Here is a 24,332-nt window from a genome sequence, read left to right as displayed (position 1 = left end):
CCTTGGGATCTGTGTCTTGGAGAGACTGAAACCTGGCTGGGAGTATTTGTTAGCCAAGAGTGAATTACATTGCTTATGATTTTTTGGAATGATCTTGTGTCTAAAATAACTAACACAAAATTGTTATGCAAAACAAACCAAGTTCTCTAACACAAAGATGAACAAAAACCTAAGGAAATCCCACAACATGAAAAAAGAGGCACCAAACCCAACAAACAGAACTATTTCCTCTGGTTAGGAAACATGGTGTTAGAAGAAACTCATATGAGGAAGAAGGCAGGAGAACATCTGATGCTAATGCAGACCCAGCTATTTGTGAGGGCTTGCGTAGGTCCTAGAAGCTCTTCAGGAGACACTGACCTACAACTTCTGTCACACAGCTTATTTATGACACGTCCTCATTTTTCATGCTTTGGTACCATAGAAACTTTCTTTGGAGAATTGTGAAAAAAACAGCGTGGAAGCCAGCAGTGCTTCTGATTGACACTGGAGTGGAGAGAGACACTGAAACAGGGGTGATGGGCAGCAAGCACTGAGTTGGGTACATTCCTTGGGCAGGATCCTAAGCCACTAGGTAGGCTGGGTGCATGCTGGGAAAGTGGTGAAACTCTGATCACGTGACTGGATTGTTTTTCAGAAGCTTACTACCCAGTGGTGTCCCAACTTCTAAACGTGATGATTATACAAATATTTGCTGAGTGTTTGTCAGGTATCAAGCATGGGAGGTGTATGTATGAATGTCTGTGGCAAATATCCCCAGGTGGAGTTCTCTTCCCTCCACTCCAGCTACTTTTACAAATAAGACAATAAACAGCAAGACAGTAGAAGATTCTATGAGTGTGGTGAATGGGATGGACATGGACTGCTGTATTGGCAAAAGAAGTCATTGTGAGTTGGAGCTCCTTGAGACATCTTCATGGGTGTGGTAAGCTATAGTTGAATGTTGAGATTTCTGATTAAGTAGCAGAAAAAATAAATAAAACGCTAGGCAGCTTGCCCTATGACTTGTAATCTTCATGAAGCCTAATAGGAACAAAACTTCTATTGCCAAGAAAAATTACAAAACCTAGACATTCCTTCAGGCTTCTGGAAAAAAGACAAGAATTACTCCACAGTGCAAATAAACAGGATGAGAAGCCAGAATAAACCATAATAAGGACATCTGTCATTTGTGGCTGTCCAAAGTCTTAAATGGACCCTATACTTCAACTGTTCTGTTACAATTCCCACCTTTGTTGAATAGAATGTTGCTGGCATGTAATCTAGATTCCACCAATCAGGCATGCAACTTTGGAGTAAATAATGTGAGGAATAGGGCTGGGTATGGGTGGTAATGGCTTGATTCTGTGACCCGTGATGAAAGAGCTATTCTGTGGTGAAGTTCTTGGAAGAGTTTTTGGAATCTCAGCCATAAGTTTATTTCTCTGGCCCCTTGAGCTACCCAATATCCCATAATAAATTCCCTTTCTGCTTAAACTAGCTACTAGAGATCCTCTTTTTGTAACTAAGACAACTAATTGCCTTTAGATAACCTTTGTGGGTCTTGGCTTTAGAACTGCCCTTCATCCCTCACTGGTTACCAAGTGGATCACAGGGAATCTAAGCAGTAGAGTGACCATGTATAACTCATGACAAGTACAAGTTCATTGTCTTTTAATGACATCCTTTTAATGTTTATTTTAATTTATTTAAATTAGTATTAATGATATTAAATTAATACTAAAATAAATTTAATATTTATTCAGAAGAAGAACTCTTTCCTATTCTCCAGTGAAAACTGGTGGATCCTAAGGCTTTTATGTTCAGGAGGTAAGTAAGTAAAAAACCCATTCTGATGTCAGTAATTAGAATATCCAGGAGAAGATATTAAATAGATATCAAAGTGTGATTTAATGGCTTATCATCTCCTACTCCTGAATCAGCCTGTTTTAGCCTAGAAGCTTCTGGAGGGAAAGAGGAATGTGATTGGCTGCATCTCCATCTGCCTATCTTCTCATCCTTCCCCAACTTGCTGGTCACAGAGTATAAAAGGGATAGAAAAAGCATCAGTTGAACTGACTAAATAAAGTCAGTTTAAGTATGTCAGCTGTTTAAAGCAGAGTCTTTCATGAAGCACTTTGGTGGCCAAGATCAAGTCTCTCAGACTACAAGTTCTCTTGTTCTGAGAAGACACTTCCCTAATCTGGATTGTTGCTTGTGCATCCTCTGGTTTCTAGTAATCTGGCTTTCATCTCCAGCTTTTTGCTGCTGGGGTTCTGCTGCCTCTTTAGAATGCTGTTTAGGACAAGCACCCAAGATGAGCCCTCACACCTGGTTCCCATCAGAATGGCTTGCCCTGACAAACTCCAATAGTGTTGGCTAATCTCAATATAGAAGTTCTTCCCCTGACCTTGCCACCAGAGCACTTAGCTTGTATTTTGAGCTGAGATTCTCTGGGTGGTATTAGACTGCAAACCCTTAAGACCTCTAGTGGTCAGATGTTAAGCACTTTCAGTAGCCCCATGAAAGCCCACACCCCTCTTATGAGTGAGATGAAGGGGCAGGAATCTCTTTCTAACATCTTGTTATAGAAGTAAAAGACAGATATGTGTTTTGTTAAAGATGAAAATAAACTAAATTCAGCAAGCATATGTACAGTGGGTAGTGAGTTAGCCCCTGGGGATGCAACAGTAAATAAAGCATGTTACTTCCTCCCCATGTAGAAGATCTATAATTGCAAACAAGTTGCAAAATGGAATTTACCAAGGAGAAATTGGTGATGTAAATCACTCTGCTGGAATGATCTGGTCAGAGGAATAGATAATTAAGGAATGAGTAATGACATAAAGAGAGAGTATACCACACAAACTCAGTGGAAATGTCTGGATGTGTGAATGATATGGAAACTTTGAGAGAGATTATGCTAGGAATTTGGCTCATTGAAGGGGGAGTTTCCCTTTCATTTCCTGAAGAGAAGTTTTAGATTTTCCACTTCAGGTGACATCTGGAAGGCTCATGGCTTCAGATATCTGCATACTTTGCTCAGTTTGAGGTGTCTACATACATTTGAGAACATTCATTGAGAACATCAGGAGTACTAACCAGACTTCTGCTTCTTCAATTTTCTCAGGGAAAATAAAAGACAAGCACCAGGAATTTCTTAATGAGTAAAATTATTTTCCTTGGACCTGAATAAATTAGCAATAGAAGAAATTCTCCAGGTTATATTCTCTGGTCACTGTATAATAAGGTAGAAAACATATTAGTAATACTTTATTGTTATTATTGTTATTGAAGTAAGAATTCAAATGAATAACAAGAAACCCATATGGCAAATGTTTATAAATCTCCAATGTAACTGCTAAAATAAGACATAAGCCAATTACTTAATAACAGATCTTGAAGTAAATAGCAATAATTAGAACTTGTAATACAGAAAATCCTGGGGATGGTCAGTTAATAGTTTTAAATGCTTTCACTGTGAAAAAAAATAATGAGAAAATAGTTATGATTGTATAGAGGGAAACACACATTAAAAGTCCTAAGAAAATCAGCAGACATGAAGTAAAACAAAAGCCAAAAAAATTAACCGTTAAGCAAAAAATATTAAAGTAGAACCAACAAACCCAAGAGGTATAATTATACTTACAAGACTGTAGATTTTATAAAGGAATAAGAAAATGAAAATGATAAGCAGAATAAACATTGTAGGAGAGGCTGGGGTTCCCTGAACCAAGAGAGAGGAAATCACCAGAGGCAACAGTGGCAGAATCTCAGCATTGCAGGCAAATGACACAGGTAATCAGATGGCAGTGGCCGAAGCAGAGCTTCTGGCCTTTTTGCTGATTAGTCTCTGTTCTAAGGCAGACACACAGACTAGGGAGCTTCACCCGAGACAGAGGCAGAAACACGAAAGAAGTGGCAACAGCTCCCAGAATGAACCTCATACATTTAGGTGTGATGATTTTCTGTATTTTTTCCATTTCTTCTCCAGTAATTGATGGTCTGGATCATGGAGGCCCATGCTGTCCTCCTCAGAGAGGAGTGAGGAGAGTGAGACTTAACACAGGTAAGTTGAACACCATTTAACATGGTGGGAGGCAGGACTGTCCTCATTCCTGGGATGAGGGCACACCTCTGTAGCTACAGCGATAAGTCAGGAAGCTCCATGAGGCGGGTGACCAGACAGAGGAATGGTGCGTGCATCAGCCCAGATGCCTCAGTGCTTATAGCCTCACCATGCTGCTGGCTGCTGGATCACTGAGTCCAGTTACCATCACTGCCCTGAAACACTCATATGTCTCCAGATTACACTTGACAGACAAAACTGTAGCAGGAAGATAGCCTCACCTGCTTTCGGCCTTTCAAGTTTCACGGGAGGGCACAAGCAGAAGTTCAGTCACGTGCAGGACCTCAGCTGAGAAACAGTCTGGGAAATGTAGTCCATCGGTTTTCAGATTACCAACCAGTCCATGAGCTTAGTCACTCAGTCGTGTCCAAATCTCTGCAGCCCCATGGACTGTAGCCCACCAGGCTTCTCTGTCCATAGAATTTTCCAGGCAAGAATACTGGAGTGGGTTGCCATTTCCTTCTCCTGGGGATCTTCCTGACCCAGGGATCTAACCTGCTTCTCCTGCACTGCCAGGTGGATTTTTTACTACTAGCGCCACCTAGGAAACCAACCAAACCACAGAAAGGTATTGGAAACCAGTGTCAAGCACTGATGATCATATTAGGTTTCCTTTCATCAGCTTTGTTTGGGGGCTTTCTGAATCTGAGAGTAAATGGCTTTATTGATTCTGGAAGAATCTCAGGCATTATGCACTCACATATTGCCTGACTTCTCTAGGTTCCCACTCTTTTGGTTTTGGCCTCTGAAGATTTATCATAACTTTCTCTCCATTGACTCACTGGGAAAAAAAGGGGAGGAGTAATTTACCCAAAATGTTAGGTTGTTTTCAACTTTTCATTTGGACTCTAATGAGTGATATAAGTAATACAAATGGTCCTGAAGTGAAATCTAATGTATGTTTTATCACATGCTTGGTTTCCTCTCCCCTCAACAATGAGAGTTCTTTAAAGGCCAGGAGCTGAGGGACCATGGGGCTCATGGGGCTGTCTTCATGGATTTTGTGGAAGCCTAGGGCTGATCCACACTTGCTGGCTGAGGTTAACACTCAGGTCCAGCAAGGATGCCTTCAAATAGTCTTCAGGTAAGGCCAGATTTCTTACACAAATTGATCTATGGCATATGTCAGAGTTTATTTTTCATTAAAGAGGAAAACAGATAATTGGGATATCAGTTCTCAGTGACAGGAGAGAGAAGCATGTTTATGTTCAGCACTTTCTATCCCTGTCAGTGGTGTGGTTCAAGACTGGTATAGACGATTCAAGTTGCTCTCATCCTCAAGTTGCTAGGCATGAACCATTAATTAGAAATAACAGTAATACTTCTGAGAAGAAAGCAGCCAACAAACTGACCTACAGCAATTAGACAATGTAAATGACATGATTCTATTCCTCAAGAGGCCACATTAGGGAAAAGGTGCAAAACAGCCTCCCACAGAGGTTACTGCATGGACTTCAGAACTCATGACTCTGAACATGGTGTCTTGGCTTATCAAATATTGGAAGCTGGAGGAATTTGAGAACTGGCTGGTGCAGGGAGAACTCTGCATACCCCCTTCTCCCCTAAAGCAGCCCTTTCTCTACCTGGAAGAAAAAGGAATTCTTATTTCCAAAGATTGAGGGATGCTGAGAGGAGCCCGGAAGAATATGCCTTGCTAAGTTTCTCCGTTTACCACCTTTAGCTCATGGCCCTTTAAAATGTCATGTTTTTCCATGACTTTCCACTCCTCATCAAACCTAGTATAGGAAGACTCAGGCTTAACTATTTCTACAGGTTTTCATTTTCATAAAAAGGCTCACTCCAGAGTCACGTAAAACTTATATTCAACAAATGTGTATAGTTTTTCTCTCCTATTAATAATGTCCTTGTGAGTTTACTTTTCAGGCCAGCCAGGGAACCTAAGAGGGTGGAGGAACACTTTTCCCTCTCCTACACTTTCTTCTCCTGCAGTAGTTCATAAACATGCAATTAAAAATAATTTCCCCCCTCATTTCAGGGCCTTGATGATTCCAGCAAAAGATACCAAGGCTGCCCTCTAGGACCTGACCCCCTCACGTGCATTCTCTCACAGCCAGCAGAGGGCAGGGGGCAGAGGGCAGAAGGCATGGTGACAGAGCCTCCTTTGGCTCAGAACCCACAGACAGTTTCTCCTTATCTCCTGGGTCGGGGATACATGTACTTCACTAGATTCTGCCCGCCCAGTTAAAGCAGCAAGTTTCTTCAAAAAAAGAAAGAAAAGTAAAGAGAAAAAAGGAGATGAAAGAAATAATCAGTAGTTTACCAGACTTACGAGACATATTAATCATCATAGTATGTAGATCATATTTGGACCCCTATTCAAAAAAATGAAGCAGTGTAAAATAAAATCAGAAACATGAACAGTGATAAAGACATTTGATGATATTATGGAGTTGTGAAATAAGATTGACCATATTATGAAAATTGTGACTGGAAGATGGGTGCATGGTAGTTCATTATACTGTTTTCTGTACTGTCATATATGTTTGAACATTGATTTTGCAAACTTAAAAATAAATTATTAAAAAAAAAAAGCAGCAAGCGTCCTGGCAGTTGATCTTGCCAAAGGTAAATGCTGGGGCCCACGTCATGGTTGCTGTGGGCCTGAATCTTGTATGAGACACAGATGAGTAGGAGAGAGACAAAATCCGCTGGTACATGGCTGCATTGACTCAATCCCTTCCTAGCTCTCTCTGCCCCGTTAAAGTGTGCTCATTAAAACATACTCTTGTCCCGCCACTACCCTGTTTAAAATCCTTCGATGACTCCTTCATTACCTTCAAAGTAAAACTCAGGTCTGCTGTAGAAGACAATTCATGATTTTAACCATTGCTTACTTCCCTTTTGCAACCACTCAAAACATTTTGGTTGACCATGACCATCTTTCATTGTTCCAAGTAGACCATGTTCAGAGTAGACCATGCTCTGGTCTCCTAAGCTGAATCAGTGAATTCTTTGCCCAAGGACTTTTGGGCTTGAGGGAAGAAAGAGAGAGATCAATTAGACCATCTCTGGTAAAAGAGGTTGCAAGAAGTCAAACTCAAGAAGTCAACCCAAATGTGGAGAAAACCACTCATCAATGAGAGAGGGTGAGGTTCTTTCAGTCTCTGTCACATTTCTCTGCACATGGATTCTTGGCAGCAGTGAGTACCCAGCTCCAGGTGGGTTTTATTACATTGTTGACCTGGCTAACTCTTATCCTTAAGTATTGTGTGGGAAAACTTCACAGAAATAAGGATGTGAGTTTCTGATCTCCAGTGAGGGTGCCATAAAAAGCGTGCCACGTGGAGCACTCCCTTCAGTTTGGTTGGCTTGGAGTAGCATATGCCTGAAGGATCTGAAGACATCCAGTTATTTTTAACTTTGTCCTTGACAAAAAAAAAAAAAGTGCTCAAAGAAAGTTATTTTTTAAAAATTTCTTGAGACTTTTATTTACTTTGCAAATATATATATATATATATATATATATATATATAGGCTAATTCTTCTCAGCAATTAAGATAAGACCCTGGGCTTTAGGAAAATACCTGGTAACTTGAATTTGGAAAAGGTGACATGTTGGAGCATTCAAGGGAAAAAACTGCTCCTTAGGTACAAGTCCAGGCTAGCAATGTTTGGAATGCAAGAAAGAATCTAAGGAATTAAATTAGACATCATTGATTACCTACAAAGCATGCCTGTTAGGCTTCAGGATTAAGCAAGCTTGTGCTGTTTGAAGTGGGAATGTGGAAACATACACCCAGGAAATTTCTCTTTCGTTGTCAGCACAAGTTATTACCTGGGAAGCCGGTTGAGAAAAGGTGCAGAGGCGTGCCTGGTGACGATTCCTTTCTTTTCATTCATAAGAACCCGACTCTGCTGTCCCCACCTCGGGGCAGGAGGTGACTGAGCAGTCTGTACAGGGCCAGCACACCCAGGCAGGAAGTCCGTGACGTAGCTCCACAGACTGCAGCTGAGAGGGGAACCACTAGTTCAGTAGAACCAAGCCTGAAAGAGAAGTGGGCAGAATGAGAGGATGGGGCAGGGTGCTGATCAGTGTCATAGGATGTTTAGGGCCAACTTTTCAGACTGGAGTCCCCCTCAACCTACAGGAACACCAAAGGTTAAGGAGAACATGCTGGGTTCTGGGTTCCTTTCTTCATTTAAAAAAAAAAAAAAAATCCTTCTCAGCCTTTACATAACAAAGAGATCAAAAAAGGGAAGGGGGCAGACTCAGTACCTGGAAGTTCAGTTCAGTTCAGTCGCTCAGTCATGTCTGACTCCTTGCGACCCCATGAATCACAGCACGCCAGGCCTCCCTGTCCATCACCAACTCCCAGAGTTCACTCAGACTCATGTCCATCGAGTCAGGGATGCCATCCAGCCATCTCATCCTCTGTCGTCCCCTTCTCCTCCTGCCCCCAATCCCTCCCAGCATCAGAGTCTTTTCCAATGAGTCAACTCTTCGCATGAGGTGGCCAAAGTACTGGAGTTTCAGCTTTAGCATCATTCCTTCCAAAGAACACCCAGGGCTGATCTCCTTCAGAATGGGCTGGTTGGATCTCCTTGCAGTCCAAGGGACTCTCAAGAGTCTTCTCCAACACCACAGTTCAAAAACATCAATTCTTCGGCTCTCAGCTTTCTTCACAGTCCAACTCTCACATCCATACCTGACCACTGGAAAAACCATAGCCTTGACTAGACGGACCTTTGTTGGCAAAGTAATGTCTCTGCTTTTGAATATGCTATCTGGGTTGGTCATAACTTTCCTTCCAAGGAGTAAGCGTCTTTTAATTTCCTGGCTGCAATCACCATCTGCAGTGATTTTGGATCCCCCCAAAATAAAGTCTGACACTGTTTTCACTGTTTCCCCACCTATTTCCCATGAAGTGATGGGACCAGATGCCATGATCTTAGTTTTCTGAATGTTGAGCTTTAAGCCAACTTTTTCACTCTCCACTTTCACTTTCTTCAAGAGGCTTTTGAGTTCCTCTTCACTTTCTGCCATAAGGGTGGTGTCATCTGCATATCTGAGGTTATTGATATTTCTCCCGGCAATCTTGATTCCAGCTTGTGCTTCTTCCAGCCCAGCATTTCTCATGATGTACTCTGCATATAAGTTAAATAAACAGGGTGACAATATACAGCCTTGACGTACTCCTTTTCCTCTTTGGAACCAGTCTGTTGTTCCATGTCCAGTTCTAACTGTTGCTTCCTGACCTACATATAGGTTTCTCAAGAGGCAGGTCAGGTGGTTTGGTATTCCGATCTCTTTCAGAATTTTCCACAGTTTATTGTGATCCACACAGTCAAAGGCTTTGGCATAGTCAATAAAGCAGAAATAGATGTTTTTTCTGGAAGTCTCTTGCCTTTAATTAGGCTCAAGTCAGTGTTCCACTGGCCTATTTTGCATGATTTCAAGGATCATTATTCCAAGTCCTCAAGGTGCTGGAATCACCCTGACACCAAAACCCTGGGGTCTACTTCCAGCCCCTCAATCTCTCCAGGAACAAGACTCAATCTCCTTAGTCAGGTATTAAGGAGGCAGGACCTCATGGGACATCTGAAGAACCTGGTAATGGAGGCGATAGAGGCAGGTAAATGAAAGTTTGAGATAGGACTGAGCTCTGAAGCATGAATGGAGGAGTCTGGCCATGCTCTGAGCCTGAGGCTCCTGCCTCACCCTGGTTCTTCTAGCAAGTAGCTGCAGCTCCTCTAGAATGTGCTAAGTGAAGGAAGCAGATATTTGGTTTCACTTTTTGAAATAATAACAACTTAGAGAAACTGGCAGCGATAAGATCCCTCCGGGGCTTCTGCTTCAATGATGCAACTGGGGCTGAGACAGAGCAGCTGTGATGCAAATAGCTTGGGCCAGCCCACAGGGAATCTCTGGTGGGTGGAACCATCTTTCCTTTCGGAAAGAAAAAAGTGGCATCCTTGTCCAGGGGAGGAGTAAGCACTCAGACTTTTGCTTTCTTGAATCCACCCACTGAATGGAGACACAGCTGCAGGGGATGAATCCATGTTTGCCATCACTCTGCTCCTCTGGCTTTAAGGAGTAGATTTTCACCCCCTACTCTATGGAAGATTTATTTTTTTTAACCATCTTAAGCAAAGGATAAAATCGCTTTTTATCCTCAGGGAAGAAAATTGATCCTCTGGATCTGTGCCGTCACCTTTATTTCACACGCCTGATTTGTGACCCACCTGGAAAGTAGGGATGCTGCCGCTCACAAGAGGCTCATAGTTACAGAAAGTAGACAGCCCAGACTAAACAAATGCCAGCCCTTAAACTGCTTGTGCAGGAACTGAAGAACAGACTTCCTCAGGGGCTTACTCTGTCCTTCTGTGTCAAAACAGAACTGCTGACTTTGGTGAAAAGGACACGCACTTTGCAAGATCATTTCCAGTAGTGATGACAGAGTTATGATGGACCATGGGGCCTCATACTTTCCTTTCCTTAACTTATAAATCACATCCTGCCTTCTCTTCCCTCTTGGAAAAAAAATCTTTGGTCACCTATTAATTACAAAAGCTAATAAAATAACCCATCCATGTTCACCTCCAAATGATCACAGTAGAAACAAGATAAGACAGGTAGAAAGACATGTTTGGTTGGTAAAAATGCCAAAAGGAAAGTCAATATTATTTCCGTGATTTGCACATTCAGGGAGCTAAAAGAAAGCAGTCAAAGAAAATAGCCAAATAGCCAAAGAAAGAAGGAAGGAAGGTGTATGTTCAGGCCACTCAAGATGGTTGCTTTCTTGCTCTCTGTACATCCCCCACAGACTAGTCCTGCTTCACTTACATCCGACTCACATGACTGACCTTGCTATTGATACATGCTTACCTCAGACCCCAGCTGATAATTGTTCTTATCAAAGGGGTAAGTGAGGGGCCTGCTCCTCTGCTAGTTTCCCTGGTAACTGATGAGCCAACCTGACCTCAATTCCACTATAACTGGCAGTCTCCCCTTCTTCTAAGGAGGGAAGCCTGCTGCCATGTCCTGCTGGTCACTAGGGGAGGTTGCTCCAAGGTTTTGCTTCAAATGTGTAAGTTCTGCCATCCATGAAACCGTTGATGTCTCTGTTGTTGTCTCTAGGTTTTCTGTAGTTTTAAAGTTTGGCAGGTACCAGCTTTATAGGCCTGAGGAGTGTAGCCCAACAGAAGGAAAGAGGGAAGAGAGGAAACGAGCACTTACTGGATACCTAGCAATGCTGTCACTGTGCTGGGGACTTTTCTTATTTTATTTCCTCCAGTTCTTAGAACAGCCCTAGGAGTGGTACTCTTTCCTCTACTTTATAAATGAGGACAAAGGTTAAAGACATCAGCCCAGAATTGCAGGACTAGAAGATAGGCTTAGGATACAGCCTTTTCTTTCCATGCCCAGTGAGGACCCAGGAAGACAGAGCGGCCCAGTGCTTAAGACTGTGTCCTAAAGAACCAGGCAGCTGGGTTCAAGTCCTGGTACCATCAAGTACTACCTTTGTGCCTTCTGGTACATTCTTTAACCACTTCCTGCCCCATCTCTGAAATGGGGATCAAGAAGATTGCATGAGGTAATTTATAGAGCAAGTACGCTAATATCTGGAATATCAGATCAGATCAGATTAGTCGCTCAGTCGTGTCTGACTCTTTGCGACCCCATGAATCGCAGCACACCAGGCCTCCCTGTCCATCACCAACTCCCAGAGTTCACTCAGACTCACGTCCATCGAGTCAGTGATGCCATCTAGCCATCTCATCCTCTGTCGTCCCCTTCTCCTCCTGCCCCCAATCCCTCCCAGCATCAGAGTCTTTTCCAATGAGTCAGCTCTTCTCATGAGGTGGCCAAAGTCCTGGAGTTTCAGCTTTAGCATCATTCCTTCCAAAGAAATTCCAGGGCTGATCTCCTTCAGAATGGACTGGTTGGATCTCCTTGCAGTCCAAGGGACTCTCAAGAGTCTTCTCCAACACCACAGTTCAAATAGGGAACACTTAAAAACCATTAACAGTTATTATACAGAAACTAGGAGAAGGCAATGGCAACCCACTCCAGTTCTTTTGCCTGGAAAATCCCATGGACAGAGGTGCCTGGTAGGCTGCAGTCCATGGGGTCGCTAAGAGTCGGACATGACTGAGCGACTTCACTTTCACTTTTCACTTTCATGCATTGGAGAAGGAAATGGCAACCCACTTCAGTGTTCTTGCCTGGGATGGGGGAGCCTGGTGGGCTGCCGTCTGTGGGGTGGCACAGAGTCGGACATGACTGAAGTGACTTAGCAGCAGTAGCAGCAGCATACAGAAACTGGTAGGAGTGGGTGTTTTATTTTTATTTTTTTATTCCTAAGAAATCTTACTAAGATTTCTTCCTTAGTCTGTTCAGACTCCTATAACAGAAAACCATAAACTGCGAGGATTATAAACGACAGACATTTATATCTCACAGTTCTGGAGGCTGGGGAGTTCAAGATTGTGGCACTGGCAGATTTCGTGTTTGGTATGGATTTCTGGTTCACAGACAGCTGTCTTTTCTGTGTCTTCACATAGTAGAAGGGGTGAGGGAACTCTTGTGTGTGCTAAATCGCTTCAGTCATGTCAGACTCTTTGTGACCCCATGGACTGTAGCCCTCCAGGCTCCTCTGTCCATGGGATTCTCCAGGCAAGAATACTGGAGTGGGTTGCCATACCCTTCTCCAAGGGATCCTCCTGACCCAGGGATCAAACCCATGTCTCTTTTGTCTTCTGCATTGGCAGGCAGGTTCTTTATCACTAGTGCCACTTGGGAAGCCCAAGGGAATTCTTTGGTGGGGGGGTTCTCTTTTATTAGTGCACCAATCCTATTCATGAGGGCTCCACCCTCACAACCTAATCATCTCCCAAAGGCCCCACCTCCTAATACCATCACATCCAAGCTTAAGATTTCAGCATGTGAATTTTGAGGGGACACAAATCAGTATATAGCAATATCTCTTTAAACATGAGATTGAAACAGTGTCTGTCTTACATTCCTCCATTAGTATCTCTACATGAGATGCATACTCTATCATCTCTTTCTGCTAAGTATTATTGATAATACTCTCTATAGAGAGAATAGAAGGACAATTCAATCTTTTTCTAGCATGGCAGATCAAAAAAATTTTTTTGGCTTCCCTTTTGTCTAGATACTTTTAAATTATAGACTACTTTTTAGAGCAGTCTTCTGTTCACAGCATACTTGGAAGGAGATTTCTATATATTCCTATATTCTCTCTACCCCTACATATGCATAGTGTCAACCATTATTAACAACCCTCACCAGAGTGATACATTTGTTATAACTGATGAACTTACACTGAAATATCATAATCACCTCAAAATCATAGTATACATAAGAGCTTGCTCTTGGTGTTGTATATTTTATGAATCCTTTGTAATAACTGAAGTGTACAGAGTAGTTTCAGGACTTCCCTGGAGATCCAGTGATTAAGACTCTATGCTTCTACTACAGGGGGCATGGTTTAGTCCCTGATTGGGGAGCCAAGATTCTGCATGCCATGTGACATGACCAAAAAAAAAAAAAAAAATAGAGACACAAAGTAGCTTCATTGTCCTAAAATCCTTTGTTCCCCACTAACCCCTGGAAACCACTGACCTGTTTGTTATCTCTATGAAGTGAAGTGAAGTGAAAGTCTGTTAGTCGTGTCCGACTCTTTGTGACCCTATGGACTATATGGTCCATGGAATTCTCTAGGCCAGAATACTGGAGTGGGTAGCCTTTCCCTTCTCCAGGGGATCTTCCCAACCCAGAGATCAAACCCAGGTCTCCCACATTGCAGGTGGATTCTTTACCAGCTGAGCTACAAGGGAAGCCCAATCTTATGTATACTATGATTTCGGGGTGATTATCTCTTTAGTTTTGATTTTTCCAAAATGTTGAGACCATACATTATGTAACTTTTTAAGATTGCTTATCTGACTTAGTAATGTGCATTTAAGTTTCCTCCATGTCTTTTCATGGAGTGATACCTCATGTCTTTTAGTGTTGAATAATATTCCATTGTCTGAATGTACTACAGTTTATTTATTCATCATCTTCCTGAAAGATATCTTGGTTACTTCCACATTTTGGCAGTCATGAACAAAGCTACTATAGGCATGCATGTGTAGGTTTTTGTATGGATATAACTTTTCAGTTTTGGCAAGAAAATACCAAGGAGTGCAATTGCCTTGAACAGCAAGGAGATCCAACCAGTCAATCCTAAAGGAAATCAGTCCTGAATATTCATTGGAAGGACTGATACTGAAGCTGAAACTCCAACACTTTGACCACCTGATGTAAAGAACTGACTCATTTGAAAAGATCCTGATGCTGGGAAAGATTGAAGGTGGGAGGAGAAAGGGAAAGCGGAGGATGAGATTGTTGGATGGCATCACTGACTCAATGGATGTGAGTCTGAGTAAACTCTGGGGGTTTGTGATGGACAGGGAGGCCTGGTGTGCTGCAGTGACATAGAGTTGGACACGACTGAGTGACTAAACTAAACAGAACTGATGGCAAGAGTATGTTTAATTTTGTAAGAAACTGCCAAATTGTATGTCAAAATGGCTGTACCATTTTGTATTTCCAGCCACAGTAAATGAGAGTTCCTGTTTCTTCACATCCTCATGAACATTTGATGTCAGTTTTTCTGAATTTTGGTCATTTCTCATAGGTGTGTCATACTTATTTAAAAAAATTGTGTTTTCCTGATGTAATATGAAACATTTTTCCATGTACCTATTTGCCATCTGCATATCTTATTTGGTGAGGTATCTGTTGAAGTGAAATGAAGTTGCTCAGTTGTGTCCGACTCTTTGCGACCCCATGGACTGTAGCCTACCAGGCTTCTCCGTCCATCAGATTTTCCAGGCAAGGATACTGGAGTGGGTTGCCATTGAGGTATCTGTTAAATGGCCTAGTTTTAAATTGGGTTTGTTTTCTTATTGTTAAATTTTGAGTTCTTCGTATATTTCAGATAATAGTCCTTTGTCAGACGTAACTTTTGCAAATATTTTTTTCCCCAGTCTGTGATCTATCTTTTCATTATCTTGACAGTATTTTTCACAAAGCAGAAAATTCTGGTTTTAATGAAGTCCAGTTTTTCAGTTCTTTCCTGGATCATGCCTTTGGTGTGGTACCTAAAAAGTCATCACCAAATCTGAGGTCATTTCTCCTGTGTTTTCTGTTATCTTCTAGGAGTTTAACAGTTGTTCCTTTAACATTTAGATCTGTGGTCCACTTTTAGTTAATTTTTGTGAAGAGTGTAATGTCTGCGTTTATATTGTATTTTTTTGGGGGTGGAGGCATGTGGACGTCCAGTTGTTTCCTCACCATTTGTTGAATGTACCATCTTTATTCCATTGTACCACTTTTGCCTTTGTCAGAGGTCAGATGGCTGTATCATGTGGGTCTACTTCTGGGCTCTCTATTATGTGCCATTCATCTATCCTTATCCCAATACAAAATTTGTTTTTTATTAATAGAAGCTGGAAAAATTTCTTTCATTTTCACTATTTGCTATTAAATGCCACAGCTATAACCTCTTGTCCCAAGATAAAGAGCTACAGCCCTGAGATTTAGATGAACATGTCTTCTCAATAGCTGATGGCTGTTGCCTCAGCAGATAGTCTGAATTGGTCAAGCTTTACAGCGTTCAGTTTCCTGTCCCACTAGATGAATTTTCAGGGTATAAGAAGGTCATGAAGCCTGAATAATAGTGGGTCAAAAAGCAACATTTCATTCAGATGCTGCTCCTTGGGGTCAATGATATAGTTCAGATGCCTGACACCGGCCACAGAGGGTAGGTTGTTCCTGGGAGCCAGGTACATGTGTAGTAGTACTGTACAGGTCAGGGGCCACGTGCTAGCCTTTCCTTGGCTGCACCCTTTCCTGGTGAGGAGCTGGCAAGGCCAAGTGGATATGTCTACCTAGAGCCTGTGCACTATACCTGCTTCCAGGCTTACTTGCCTGGGCTTTTCCCTGGACTAGTCCTCCAGTGAGTGAACCATGCTGGTGGTGTGCCTTTTTTAGGTCTCTGAGTGATCAGGGCAGCAGTTTGCATCAAGGATGGGAACAGGTAGGGAGTGTTGCGGGGGGATGTGTGGACATATCTCAGATGTGTAATTTAAGGTGTCAATACACGTGTGTGAGATCCCTCAATGTGTAGGAAGGAGTCTAGGAGTGAAAGAGCAAGGGTAAGGGTACAGGACAAGGGGCGGCTCTGGGCACCATTATTTTCTATACCAAATTTGAAGAGGCCAAGAATTCTGAATTTGTGCCTGGCCTTCCAGATAATTATGAAGGTATACTTGTCAGACTGATAGGATAGGACATATTTAACAGTTAAATTGTTACTTGAGTTTAAGTTTCACATAACTAGATGTGTAGTGTGAGGATCATCATTTTTACTCTTTCCCATGACCCCACAAATCTGGGGGATGGACCTGTGATGAGTGATAGATGTGGGACCACAATTCAGTGTTCTGAGTTTCCATAGTAAAGTTCTTTCAACTCTCACGGAGCTTGACTCATCCTTACTAAAAACAATTGTTTATCCTGGACTTCCTCTTGTTTCATCCTCTTGTTTCATCTGGTCATGTGTAAAATCCAAGGCTGAATCAAAGAAAGTATTCTCACCCTAAATTTAATTAAAACATAGTTTCCCTTGGGCACTCATTCTCCCCTGACACTTCTCTTCACAGGCACAGTACCTTGTGCTGTGGCTCATCCTCTTCCTCCCTTTTTCTCTCTATAAAATTCACCCGAGGGATGACTAAAGCCTAGGCCCAAGGGCTAGGCAGAGAATCGTTATTCGTAGTGGGTACAGAGAGAGCTGGGTAGGCAGGCTGGAGTCCTCACATGTGCTCATGGCTCATCACATTGTGGAACAGAACCAGAGGTGGAATGGGGAAGCTGACTGTGGTCCAGGGACCAGCTCTGTCAAGAGTGAAATTGAGCAGAATCTGAAAATCTGAATTTTGAACTGGTTTTCCAAACTATTCTAATCCTCATAAGATGATAAAACATAGTTAATGTAAAAGCCTCTACTTTGAACTCTCAAGTATGTAGAATGTGGTTCGTGAGTCTTAACTTGTGTTTTCACATCTGGACTTGAGACTATTAGGAGTAGACATCTGCTTACAAAGATTTTCTCCCCATAGGCTATCCTTCTCTTCTTTCTGAATAAAGGCCTGGTGATTTCCAGCATAAAGTCCACTGTCTGAGGTGAATAGAGACTTTCAAACCTGACCACTGGCTGACCTTTACTTTCTTGTTGGTTTAAGGCCAGGGGGTCTTATATAGATTTTCGTATTGGGCCTCAGCTTGTATCTGACCTCCCATGTTTTCTTATGTCCTTCCTGAAGTTTTCCCCTCTCCTGGGTGTGTTGAGAATTAAAAGAGAAGGATAAAGCCCTCTGCACTCCACCCTCTCTGTTTTCTATTCCATCGTCAAAAAACACATGCATACACATGCACAGAGCCACACAAGATTCCTGTAAAAACTGGAACTCCTGTTCTCATCACTGAGAGTGTCTGGAGCTTCCTTCCTCCTCTTACTGCTCTAGGGTGTTTTCCACTCAAAACCATTGACTTGGAAAAAAAAAGAGAGACAGAGAGAAAAGGGAAGGGTTTTTGTCAGAACATGAGAAACAAAATTCTAAAAATAGCTCATATTCTTAAATTCTCCTGCAGACATGATGCAAGTGTTATTAAGTTGAGGAACTGTTGACACCAGTGGTATGATTGTGGGTCCTTTGACCTTATTTTTTCCCCATCAATGTTTCCTGAAATCTTGATTTTGGGCAGTGACTCTTAAATGCAAGCTTGTAAACAATCACCCACAGATGCTTACAAGAAAATCTTAGAGCTATAGGCTCCTTTAAACTTATGTTTAAATATATTTGTAAGTATAAATATATTTTAAATGTATTAAATATGTGTATATTTAAATAGATTAATACATATGATAAAAATTTTTATAGAGATATATACCAAGTAGGGGGCTTCCCTGGTGGCTCAGACGGCAAAGAATCTGCCTGCCATGCAGGAGACTTGGGTTCGATCCCTGGGTCAGGATGATCCCCTGGAGAAGGGAATGGCTACCCACTCCAGTATTCTTGCTTTGGAATTCCACAGACAGAGGAGCAAAGAGTCAAACACAACTTAGTGACTGAACAACAACATACCAGTTGGGGGCTTATTTGCTATAAGTATCTCTTTAAATTTTCCTGGTGTGGTGAAGGGGATTTAAGGAGATAGAGATGGGATAAGTGCAATCAGGATAAAATTTAAAATTTAGGGGTTGGCTGGATGATGTTGATAAAATTGGATACAACTCAATTTGGGCTTCCCTGATGGATCAGATGATAAAGAATCTGCCTGCAATGTGGGAGACCTGGGTTCAATCTTTGGTCAAGATCACCTGGAGAACGGAATGGCTATCTACTTCAGTATTCTTGCCTGGAGAATTCCATGGACAGAGGAGCCTGGTGGGCTACAGCCCATGGGGGTCACAAAGAGTCAGAGATGACTGAGCATCTAACACTTTTACACTTTCAGTAGGTTTTAGGAGGCTCAAGATATCAAGATAATTCATTGGTCCATTATTTATTCAACTAATACTTCTATCTTTCTCCTCTAACAGAAAGGGTTAAAGCAGCTGAATTGTATTTATTGTGTTTACTGGCAAGGATTATATATACTATTCTGGAAAACATAAGATTGTGTCACAACTATTCACAAGTTCAAAGCTCTTAGGGAAGGAGAACATGTACCTGAGAAAGTTAAAACAATATAAGGCTTTATCAGAGATACTGGCTCTGAGTTTTACCTCATTTCCCCAACCCATATGTTATGATATGACCAGAATTTGCTTTCTAAAATGAAAATCTCATCACATAAATCTGCTTTAAACTATTTGTTGGTTCTTTGTTACTTATTGGAGAAAGTTGAAGTGCCTTAGCATTGTACAAAGTGCCCACGAATTTGTTCCAAACTACCTTTCTAGACTCGTCTCCAGTCACCACTGTTCCTTCCTGGGATGGGGTGGGAGCTTCCTGAGAATCATGACTAGGTCTTACTCATCTTTGACCTCCCAGTATCATGGTGGAGGCTTTGGGAGCACTTGATTTTTAATTAGTAGAGCCTTTCCCATACATCAGTCTCTTCTCTAAACTATATTATTATGGTACTTAACACATACAGAAAACTTCATAAAACAAATGAAAACCCATGTAATTTACCACTTAATTAAAAAACTAGAACTTTGCTGGCTCACCAGAAGTCCTTTTCACACCCTTTCCTAATCACGATCCATTTTCTCTCCCCAAAGATAACCACTCACCCCACCTATTCACCTGTTCTCAGCTCAAGCCGTAATCTCCACACCCCACCTCACTTCTGGGATATTCCCCTGACCTCATATAGACCTCTGAGAACTTCCTTTGTCTCTGATCTTTAAGGCACCTATTGTATTAGCATTCATTTGGCATTTAGTCACCTCAGTTTCGGAGGAGGCAATAGTACCCCACTCCAGTACTCTTGCCTGGAAAATCCCATGGACGGAGGAGCCTGGTAGGCTGCAGTTCATAGGGTCGTGAAGAGTCGGACACAACTGAGTGATTTCACTTTCATGCATTGGAGAAGGAAATGGCAACCCACTCCAGTGTTCTTGCCTGGAGAATCCCAGGGACATGGGAACCTGGTGGGCTGCCATCTATGGGGTCACACAGAGTTGGAAACGACTGAAGTGACTTAGCAGCAGCAGCACCTCAGTTCATTTCAGTCACTCAGTCGTGTCTGAATCTTTGTGACCCCATGGACTATAGCACTCCAGGCTTCCCTGACCATCACCAACTTCCAGAGCCTACTCAAACTCATGTCCATCGCGTAGGTGATGCCATCTAACCATCTCATCCTCTCTCATCCCCTTCTCCTCCTGCCTTCAATCTTTCCCAGCATCAGGGCCTTTTCCAATGAGTCAGTTCTTCGCATCCAGTGGCCAAAGTATCTGAGCCACAAGGGAAGCCCTCTAGTCACCTAAAGCATCTCAAATAAACTATTATGTATTTTGTGAAGTTACATTTATGGTGTTTTTCTTGTAGTGTTTGTATCATTTTGCTTTCACTGTAGATATCATTATCTGTTCAGGTACTTTTTGATGTCTAACTCTCTATTGCTATTGTCTATGTTCTAAATTTATAGTTAAGATCTCATTATAGATGCTTAATGAATATTTATTAACAGATATCAAAGCCTGTAAGAGAGATTTACTCAACCTGATAAAGAGCCAAAGACAGGAAGAAAGCATGATATTGTTCTGATGTAGTGTACGTAAGTCTTCAAGAGTTTCACACACTGAAAATTATAATTTCTCTATGCCTTATTATTCATTTCCTCAAACCAGAGAAAGTGTTAGGAAATCCAATATTCTTCTGATATATTCTTCATACAGATTAAGGTTTTGAGTAAAGAAGACCTTTAGGATCAAGCAGTACCTGTCCTCTTTAGCATTTTACTTGAGAGGAAACATCACTAGAATATGAACCAGACTATCAGTTGAATTCCTGACATGGATATTCCAGGAAGATTCCACATTGCCAGGAAAACTAGAAGACATTTCACTGAAAATCCTTTCCTACTTTATGATGGCATGGATAAATGAAAACCATTGCCAATCTAAATGCAGTGATTAATTGTGGTTTTACTTAGAAATTAAGTTGGTGCTGAAAGCTCAGGTCTAGAACATAGGGTTGTAATTCAGATATCTCCCACATTCCACTCAGTAAATATAGTTAACACTTTTAGTCAATCTATATCCATCTTTTCTACTTTTAGATGGAACAATAAATGTTAAACATAGGAACTTGCGTTATCTTTCCTTGCTTTGCACATACTGTCAGTGACCATCACCCTCCTACCCCTGCCATTGTCACCTATAATTTTCTTACAGGATTTGACTCATTCTTTAAGATGCAAATAAAACATATTCTTCTATATGAAATCTACCTTGCTCTCTCATGAAAATTAGAGAGATCAAGGTAGGCTTCATATAGAAATCTAAGGGCTTCGTTTATTCTGTCCGACAATAATTTTTTTCCCTTAAAATACTCAACACATTGTATTTCACTGTATTTATCTGCCACACAGAATTATAAGCACCTCAGCTTTAAGGGTTGGGTTTTATTTAGTCCTAGTGACTTCACTTTCACATTTCACTTTCATGCATTGGAGAAGGAAATGGCAACCCACTCCAGTGTTCTTGCCTGGAGAATCTCAAGGATGGGAGAGCCTGGTGGGCTGCTGTCTATGGGGTCGCACAGTCAGACATGATTGAAGTGACTTAGCAGCAGTAGACCTATCGTAGGTGTTTAATAATTTGAATAAAAAGTACAGAGTAGTAAAATTTGAGACAGAAAATCAAAAGTAATAAACACTCAATGCCAGAGTTAATATCTTCTGTTTTCCCGTGACTAGATTAGATTCTGAGAACAGGCAAATAAAAACACAGAACAGGCATTCAGGAGCTCATAGTCCAGTAGGGAAAGGAGAAAAGTAAGTGAACACATGCAATATTGTTGGCAGGAGGGAGATGGAGATGGATAGGATGCTGTGGGAGCCCAGAGAACTGCTGTGTGACTTAGGAGGGAGAGTAGGAGACAGATGTTCAAGCTGATTTATTCAGGACAGGTAGTCAGTCATATGGAGAAGGGGAAGAGGTAGAAGGCATTCAAGGTAGAGGAACCTAAGCATTGGAGTTCTCCATCTTAATGGTCATATGACCTTACATGGAGCTTCCTGGTGGTGAGAATAAGCACAGAAATCTGCTTCTGTCAAGTTGACCATAGGCCTAGCACTTCTATTGGGTGTACCAGAGAGGAAAAGAGAAAGAAGAGGAGAACAGGAGGGAATAGCTGAACTGTGTTCAACTATAAGGGAGAGTCTCATATTTCTGTGTGACTGAGAAAAAGTAAGATGATGCAATCGGATCACAAGTGATCTTGTACTAGTACTTAGATGTATAAAGAAACTTAGCTTCTTTATTTTCTAATCCATGACTGATCTTTATAGTCTCCTCACATCCCATCAGGAGGGGAAGGCTTTCAGCTTCCTATTTCTTGCATCATAGGCTATACTAGTTTGAACAGTGTGTTTTCAATGACTGAGTCTCTTTTGGATAAATACTTTTCAAATTTCCTCTCCCCATCTCTACTCCTGCCTCCCTTCCTTCCCCACTGTCCCCCCAGCAAGGGCAACCTCAGGGCAACACAGAAGACAAATGACTGGAAATCATATAGAATTCCGTAGCATCTTACTGATCTCTTCTGGCTCCTGTCATGGGGCAGTCACTCAGTCTTTCAGGTATAACTTGTTATGTCTGACCTTTTGGAGGATATGCAAGCATCTGTGACTAGAATACACAGTCTAGGGCATTTATATGATATTTTGGATGTGGCAATCACTTCAATCAGACCCTGGGTCTTAGCCAATATGCTGCTCCAATTAGTACCTTAATATTAAGTCACAGGAGAAGGCAATGGCAACCCACTCCAGTACTCTTGCCTGGAAATCCCATGGACGGAGGGGTCTGGTGGGCTGCAGTCCATGGGGTTGCTAGGAGTCGGACACGACTAAGTGACTTCACTTTATTTTTTCACTTTCATGCATTGGAGAAGGAAATGGCAACTCACTCCAGTGTTCTTGCCTGGAGAATCTCAGGGATGGGGGAACCTGGTGGGCTGCCATCTATGGGGTTTCACAGAGTTGGACACGACTGAAGCGACTTAGCACCAGCAGCAGCATCAAGTCACATGTTTGAGTACCAAGTACAGGCCTTGGGGGAAAAAGGAAAGATTCTTTAAGACAATCTTTCTGGGCACTCTTCACCAGGATCTTCAGGCATATGCATCTGGATCTTTCTACTGGGCCCTTTCCTTGGGGTTTATCTTGAGTGGGAGAAATGAAGAAATGAAAGATCTTTCCGTAGTACTTAGTCAGCTCACTTTTCTTTCCCATCATCTACCAGGACAGAAGGGGCAATTGATCTATTTCTTCCTGGCACAGATTTCTCTTATATAATATCCTTCTTCTTCTTTCTTAATAGAAGAAGAATATGTCTTCCATATATGGGAGACACTATAGTTTGAAAAGAAACTCAACTCTGAGTTGGCCAGGTCTGTCTCTTAATAAAGCACAAGGGGACACTGTTTTAACACTCTCACATATGATTCTAAATACAAGGGCATAACCAGGATAAAAAAGTAACAAAATAGAAAAGCGTTATGGAATGGCAGAGTGAGATAGTTGGTGAAACTCTCTACTCACAAAAACAGAAGATACTGGCAAAACAACTAAAATCATTTCATAACTTTAGAAATTAACCAAAACCACAAAACAAGCTGAAAATTGTCCACATGAGAAAAACTAAACTTCTGTAAGGAAGCAGTAACTATGTCATTTTAACATGAGCTATTCCTAGTCCCCTTTCCTCTCCAATCAGGTAGAGGGATAGTCATGAAAAGCCAGCAGTCTTGCAGCCAATGGAGAGGAATGACCATTTCTGGAACTTGATTAAAAGACCCATCTATATAGTACCATCAATATTTTGTCTGTATTCCAAGCTACCTGGAAAATTTTCATTCCCAGGGTGTTGGGCTGTTTTAGCTCAGAGCTAGCTCAGCAACAAATAAAAGCTCTATTCCCAGGATGTTACTTGCTAGTAATCTGCTGGCAACATCATAGCTGTTGGTCTAAGGCTATGATTTCAGTTGAGACAAGAAAAGTGTATGACCAGAATTCTTACAGGTAGTCCTGGAGCTAGGTAACTAGAACTAAGGAATTCAAAAAGCTCCATACTTCTGAGAATCTAGAAGACAATGTGTGTGCAGGACTTGGCCCGGGAAAGAAGAAGACTCCCGCTATTCTAGTCCACATTTGTCTTACATTTACATTCTGCACAAGCAGGAAGTTAAATCTAAGACTGCTTCATAAACTGAATTTTGAAGGCATGCCTTCACACACAGATCCCTTTGGCCAAAGATGAAAGACATGTAGACAAAGCATTTAAGAAAATCTCTGATAGATCATAGGTTGGCCACTAAACAATGCTAACTCAATGGTGACTCCTAGGAATCCAGATTAAAAATAAAAACAAAAATTTAAAAGCCTAGGAGAGAACTCATTGGCCACATATTTCAAAATGCTAGCAACAATAAGAAACTTTGGGGA

The 24,332-nt window shown here is 41.7% G+C and overlaps 1 protein-coding gene across 2 annotated transcripts in view; it reads left to right on the top strand.

Moving 5' to 3' along the window:
* Positions 1 to 11,025: 11,025 nt before the first annotated feature.
* The window catches only part of TNFSF18 (TNF superfamily member 18), a 128,962-nt gene continuing 115,655 nt past the window's right edge, over positions 11,026 to 24,332 (top strand). For both annotated transcript variants that reach the window (XM_055582267.1, XM_055582264.1), the window contains exon 1: positions 11,026 to 11,157. The gene's annotated coding sequence lies outside the window, so the exon portion shown is untranslated. The remainder of the gene's footprint in view (positions 11,158 to 24,332) is intronic.

Source organism: Bubalus kerabau, chromosome 5, assembly GCF_029407905.1.
Source record: "Bubalus kerabau isolate K-KA32 ecotype Philippines breed swamp buffalo chromosome 5, PCC_UOA_SB_1v2, whole genome shotgun sequence".
Taxonomy (NCBI): domain Eukaryota; kingdom Metazoa; phylum Chordata; class Mammalia; order Artiodactyla; family Bovidae; genus Bubalus; species Bubalus kerabau.
This window is presented reverse-complemented; position numbering and strand designations above follow the sequence as displayed.